The sequence below is a fragment of the Mandrillus leucophaeus genome, unplaced genomic scaffold (assembly GCF_000951045.1).
Source record: "Mandrillus leucophaeus isolate KB7577 unplaced genomic scaffold, Mleu.le_1.0 Scaffold75, whole genome shotgun sequence".
In the NCBI taxonomy this organism is placed as follows: Eukaryota; Metazoa; Chordata; class Mammalia; order Primates; family Cercopithecidae; genus Mandrillus; species Mandrillus leucophaeus.
Window position 1 is genome coordinate 887,878 of NW_012108141.1, and position 7,180 is coordinate 895,057.

Sequence of the window (7,180 nt, forward strand, 5' to 3'; positions counted from 1 at the left end):
AGTAGGTTATTCCCATTTTGCCGTTCAGGTCACTGAGGTTCAGAAGTCAAGTAATGAGCCACAGATCACACAGTAGATAAGTAACAGAACTGGACTGGACGTTGAACCCAGGTCTCTACTTTTTACCCACCTCTGCCCCATTCGCTTGAACTACCAAATCAGTTGCTAAATTCTCTTGCATAAATGTAGCCTCCAGAATTTTTGCCAACTCTGCTTCTCTTCCCCATCCCCACAGCCTTGTTTGAGAGCCTTATCATCTCTTATCAGTAACTCCTAAACGGTCACCCCTTTTCCTCCCACAGTCTCTTGCCAGTCTTGGGATTCATTTAGGCCATGCCAAATTGCCTGCTCTTTTTCAAAGAAAGAGGATAATCTTATAGGTGCTCAGATTATGGTTTGTAAATTTTATTTCCGCTAAAAAGAATGAAGGCTCCTTGGAGAAGTGGCTAATTCCAGGTCTGGGTTAGGAAATACGTAAGATGAATCTGGAATATCTTGTTAGACCAGATAGTAAACATATTCTCAAAGAATACTAGGATCCTGTCAGAAGGACTCAAAACCACTTAATGAGGCACCAACTGGCCAAAGGTGGGACAATTAGAGCATTGATGATGATTATAATTGTAATAGATTGAAACACATTAAATACGTTTAAACTCGTAAGTTCACAATAATACCAAAAACAAAACAATAATAATACAAAATTCATTGACCTTCATTGGAGAATGCTAATAAGCAACACATTATTTTGAATACATAATAGATGACTAGAAAAAAAAATCAAGTATTTTATTGATTTATTTATCTAAGCCTGCCTTTATTTTATGAAGTGTACCATTGAGTGACCAAATATTAGATGATGGGATAATTTTCTCTATAGGATTATTCCAGCTAATAAATGAAGAAGGCATGACAAAAATAGAATATCACCATATCGTATGACCTACTGAGTTAGTGGGCTTGGGTACTAATCATCAGTGACGGCCACCACCATGGAGTATGATGCTCTCAGGTACTACATCTCCTAATGGAGGAATGCACCATCCCCTACGAAGCAGTCTTGCCAAATTGAAAGAAACCGACATCTGATCAAGCTTCTACTTCCAACAATAAAGTCACAGGAAATACAGAGGACTGGGGAAGATGTTAAATCACACTGTGGGGATGGTATCAGCAAACTCCAGACTGTGGAAAACTCTATGGGAAAAATAACCAAGTTTCTTCAATAAATAAATTGCAAGGAAAAAAAAAAGAGATTGAGAGAAAGATTGACAGAGATAGGAGGAATTTATAGTCAAGAAGGAGACTTAAGAGACGTAGTAGCCAATCACAATTATGAACCTATTTGGATCCTGAATCAAACCAAAACTGTAAAAATAAATGATGACATTTATGAGACAATTGTGAATTTGAACACTGACTAGATATATGATAACATCAAGGTATTGTTAATATTTTCAATATGATAATATAACCCTTATGTTTTCAACAACCCTTGTCTTTTAGAGATACATACTATTTTGTTTATAGAAGAAATGCTATGATGCTTGGGATTTACTTCAAAATAATACGGGAGTGGGAATATTATAGGAAAAATGACTGTGAGTTAATAATTGCTGAAACTGACTGAAAGGAACATGGGGATTCATTATACTCTTCTCTCCTACTTTGCAGATGATTACGTTCTTCCATTATAAGAAGTTTTGAAACAAGTCCTCTAGACCCCCTAATTGCTTGCAAAACAAGTCCACAGTGTTTAGCAAGTGACTTGGGATCTGAACTAGAGGTGGAACAAAACAAGGGAGGTGCCTCTTATCATGATGTGAAAGGCCAGAGAAGCAGAGGTCATTCTTGTTTGGAAAGTCTTCCCCAAGAAGACTGCTGGACACTTTCAAGCCTCTCTGCCTTTGCTCATGCCATTTCCTCATTCTAGAATGCCACAGTCCTCCATTCTCTGCCAACCAAAAGTCTCTTCATTTTGCAGGCTCAAATTTTTCCCTGTGTTCTTCACATGTCAGCCCTACTAGTCTTTCAGCTTTTAGAGAACAGAGATCATGTCTCAGCTTCATGTCCCTTCCTCCCAGGTATGAGCACATATGTGGTAAGTGCTCTGTGCTTGTCAAATTGAACTGCAGAAACTGAGGCTCAAAATGTGGACTCCAAGGTCTCACAGCTAGTTAGTGAAAGAACTTAACTAAAAATCTCATGTAAATGTTAGTCCCTTGACTTCAGGACCTCCAAAGCCTCTTCATGCTTGTTCACCAGCATTCCTTTCCTTGGGAGTTAAGATTTAAAGGCTTTATGATCTCTGAGAGAAGTAACACATTAACTTAGAGTAGTTGAAAGTTATTATCCATTACCATGTACTGGTGTGTGGAAAAGGAAGGCCCTGGGTGAGTGGCCTATAAGACAAATACATCTTATAGGGAAGAAGGAAGTAGGCTGGAACCTGCAACACCACTTGGATCAGAAATTGCACAGTGAGAGGCATGGTGAATGCACTGGACATCAAAAAGACACAGAGGAAACACGGGAGAGATGACAGGTTCCAGGAGATCCAGCTGGCCGGTTTCCTGTGATTGCACGTCAGCAAATGGAATTTGAAAGGGCATTATAGGCCAGGCGCCATGGCTCTTGCTTGTAATCCCAGCATTTGGGGAGGCTAAGGTGGGCGGATCACAAGGTCAGAAGTTCGAGACCAGCCTGGCCAACATAGTGAAACCCTGTCTCTACTAAAAATACAAAAAGTTAGCCAGGCATGGTGGCAGGTGCCTGTAATCCCAGGTACTCGGGAGGCTGAGGCAGGAGAATTGCTTGAACCCAGGAAGTGGAGGTTGCAGTGACCCAAGATCATGCCACTGCACGCCAGCCTGGGAGACAGAGCGAGACCTTGTCAAAAAGAAAGAGAGAGAGAAAGAGAGAGAGAGAGGAAGAAGAAGAGGAATAAGGAGGAGGAGAAGGAGGAGGAGGAGGAGGAGGAGTGGAAGGAAGGAAGGAAGGAAGGAAGGAAGGAAGGAAGGAAGGAAGGAAGGAAGGAAGGAAGGAAGGAGAAAGCAAAGGCATTATAATACATGTGCCATGGTGGTTTGCTGCATCCATCAACCCGTCATCTACATTAGGTATTTCTTCTAATGCTATCCCTCCCCTAGTCCCCCACTCCCTGACAGGCCCCAATGTGTGATGTTCCCCTGCCTGTGTCCATGTGTTCTCATTGTTCAACTCCCACTTATGAGTGAGAACATGCGGTGTTTTGTTTACTGTTCTGGTGTTAGTTTGCTGAGGATGATGGCTTCCAGCTTCCTCCATGTCCCTGCAAAAAGACATGAACTCATCCTTTTTTAAGGCTGCATAGTATTCCATGGTGTATATGTGCCACATTTTCTTTATTCAGTCTGTCATGGATGGGCATTTGGGTTGATTCCAAGTCTTTGCTATTGTGAATAGTGCTGTAATAAACATACATGTGCATGTGTCTTTATAGTAGAATAAGTTATAATCCTCTGGCTATATACCCAGTAATGGGCTTTCTGGGTCAAATGGTATTTCTAGTTCTAGATCCTTGAGGAATTGCCACACTGTCTTCCACAATAGTTGAACTAATTTACACTCCCACCAACAGTGTAAAAGCATTCCTGTTTTTCCATATCCTCTCCAGCATCTGTTGTTTCCTGACTTTTTAATGATCGCCATTCTAACTGGCATGAGTTGGTATCTAATTGTGGTTTTGATTTGCATTTCTCCAATGACCAGTAATGATGAGCTTATTTTCATATGTTTGTTGGCCACATAAATGTCTTCTTTTGAGCAGTATCTGTTCATATCCTTTGCCCACTTTTTAATGGGGTTGTTTGTTTTTTTCTTGTAAATTTGTTTAAGTTCCTTGTAGTTTCTGGATATTAGTCCTTTGTCAGATGGATAGATTGCAAAAATTTTCTCCAATTCAGTAAGGTGCCTGATCAGTCTGATGATAATTTCTTTTGCTGTGCAGAAGCTCTTTTGTTTAATTAGATCCAGTTAGTCAATTTTGGCTTTTGTTGCCATTGCTTTTGGTGTTTTAGCCATGAAGTCTTTGCCCATGCCTATGTCCTGAATGGTACTGCCTGGGTTTTCTTCTAGGGTTTTTATGGTTGTAGGTCTTACATTTAAGTCTTTAATCCATCTTGAGTTAATTTTTGTGTAAGGTGTAAGGAAGGGGTCCAGTTTCAGTTTTCTACATATAGCTAGCCAGTTTTCCCAACACCATTAAAAGTATCTTCTCAGTTCTGTGTAAGTATTACTGGATATGGGAACATAAGAAGTTGCAAGACTCTTTCACTAAAAAATATAGAAAATGTGACCTTCTAGGACAGTGGTTTTCTGTTCGCCAATGTGAAAAGTGTGTGTTTATGTGTGTGCATATGCAAAATGTGTATATGCATATATTCATGAGTGAGATATATGTTTTCCTCTTTCCTTACCTGCTTCATTCCTTACTAAAGTAATTAGAAGTCTTTAAAAGGAGACCAAATAGCATTGAAATAATTTCTTAAGAGAAAATTAATATTCAATAGATTAATACATTTTCTGGAGCATCTAAAATTCACTTTCCCTCCCCACAAAAATAAGATAGTCTGTATATCGAAGAGCCATAATCATATACATCCATTTCTTCTGATTAGTAACTACAATGTTTATTAGGTAAGCAGGGACATTTGTTTGGCTCTGTAGCTACCTATTTCATGTTCTTTTGGAATCACAGCTTTCCTTATATGTCATAGTGAAAATCAATATTTGAAATTTCTTCCTCTGTAAAAAAATGTAATTTCCCTTATAGGAGATTTAACTACTTAAATAGTTCTGCTTATATAGGCAAGAGAAATATTCTAAGAAAAAATGAGAGGTCTGCTGTCTAAAGCCTTTATTGATGAGAGTTATTATTTAAGGAATAAAAAAAATTAAAGCTCTGATGCTGCAAACAAAGCTCCTTGATGAGAACTGAGTTCATGCTGAGATAAAAAGTTACAAAGCAAGAGAACAGCCTCATTATATTTTTAAAATTCCAGGGAAAATCATTGTTTTGCTAAAGCAATGTGGCAAGACAGCCTGGGACCCAACATTGGTGCCCAGGAGGGTAGGAGTAAAGAGCTTTAGAAGCTTTGAATCTTTTTCTAAAACAATTAAGATTAAAGGACTTAATCAGGAAATCTGAGGTTATGTAAGAGGTGAACAGGTCAACCAGCTCATATATCTGGTTTGGGGCACATGCTTTGGATGACCAAACTTTTCCATGGAAGATTGTACTTTATGATAATTCTTCCAGAATGAAAGAACTGACAAGAAACATTAAAGTTTGAAAAGCGATCCCCACCACCACTGACATCTGAGAACATCCTGGCCTCTCCAGAGACATCTGACTGAGGGAAACAGGTGAGCCAGCTTGGGCTCCAACCCCAGGAAGAGGAAGGGAAGTGGGTCACGCCTGGTGAAGTGGCCTGTCTCTGTTGGCAAGTCAAGCTGAGTGATTTGGAGACTACAGACTCTATCTTGGCTGGCCTGGCCACCTCACAACCTCCTCTCCAAAGGTGACATGTACTGCAGCTTAAGATATTACATGACACCTGAAGCAAAAACTAAGGGTAGATATGGAATAAATCTTCTAAAGCTGTAAGGCTTGATATCCACAGTAAATTATTCTTAAGTTAGTGAGAAGAGAAAATTCACTATTTCAGCAAGAACTACCCAGGAAGAACCAAAAGCCTTTTGAGATGGTGTGTTCAGGGACAGGAATTTAGGGAATAGACCCAATTTTTCTTTTACTTAATCAATGTTGGGTTTTGGTGTTTCTAGGAGGGCACAGAAAACTTGAACTGGAGAAGCAAGGTTCATTGACATGTGCCCGTTGATACTTCACTAAGTCTTTACTAGTAAAAATGATGACATTTATCTTCCTTCTTAAGCCATGTCTATTCTGTTCCAATTTTACCAAGAATGACACCTAGGATTTGAAAGTGTGCCTGTGTTCTTTGCTGAGCACTTACTGCAAGGTTTCTAACAATGTAAACTTGACCTGTGTTTGACTCACAATGCCCAACAAAAAAATACTGCTGTTTTGAAATTATAGAGATAGCAAAGTGTAGCTTGAATCTTGCTGTACACTCAGTGATTCTACCTGCTCGTTTTCTTTTCACTTATGATGCTGATGGCCTATTCTAGCATCGTGCCGCATCATGTTAAGAAAACACCAATCAATCCTGCACCTGTGGGAGAGCAATTTCTGCTGGTTTCAATGACAGTGGAAAAGTAATAGGTCTCAAATCCTATCTGCAATGAGAATGTTGACCCTCTTCACCAAGGCTTCTAAATGTGCAAATTATATTGTTTATGCATTTTCTTGATCTTATTGTTATAAAACTGCATTTTTCTTAGCATCAGACTTCAGTAACACTTGATTTTTCTTTTTAATGAGGAATTTGGCAGAACCTAGGCAATTATCTGGGAGCTGTGTAAATTCAGGAAACCTGATTAACAGATCATAATTCACCTAGGAATTTAGGCTTAAGCCATGGTGGATAAAGTTTCTTTCTAAAAGTGTTTGGCAACTTGGCTTTAAAAGGAGCACTAGATTAATTCAGTCTGTGTTTTCTTGCCATACGACATCATTTCAAGATACAAATTCCATTTATATTGTTGAAAATGTATAAGGTATGCATAAGTTTATTTTGATTTAACAGGGAGGATAAATGAAATGTTCTGCTAATGAACATATTCCAAATAACTAAGCTTACTCTATATAATGTAGGCTGCAGATTTTGAAAAATGAAAAAAAAAACTCATTAAAGCTATATTTAGCAGTGGTAAGGTCACTGATAAGCTCCATACCTCCAGTTACCATCTGTTAAATAAGAGGATGAAATGAGATGATCATTAGTGTCTGCTCTTCTTTATGATCTGAAACGGATTCTTAACCTGAGGTCTATCTAAACATAAATGAACCACAAATGAGCAACAGAAAGCCCACAAAACACCCGAAATTGTATAAAACATTATGTGTATGTACTTATTTGCATTTTTTCTTGGATGATCCATAAATTTTATCCAAGACCTGAACTTTGTGCCCCTAGTAAGTTTAAGAATATCTAACATTCTTTCTGTGATTAACTTAACTGTTAAGTGATGTAGCCTTTCTTTGAAAATTCATAAG

General features: G+C 38.6%; 1 protein-coding gene across 2 annotated transcripts in view; it reads left to right on the forward strand.

The window, feature by feature from the left end:
* PARM1 (prostate androgen-regulated mucin-like protein 1) overlaps positions 1-7,180 on the forward strand; it is a 111,830-nt gene that overhangs the window by 12,972 nt on the left and 91,678 nt on the right. The gene's annotated exons all lie outside the window — the stretch shown is intronic.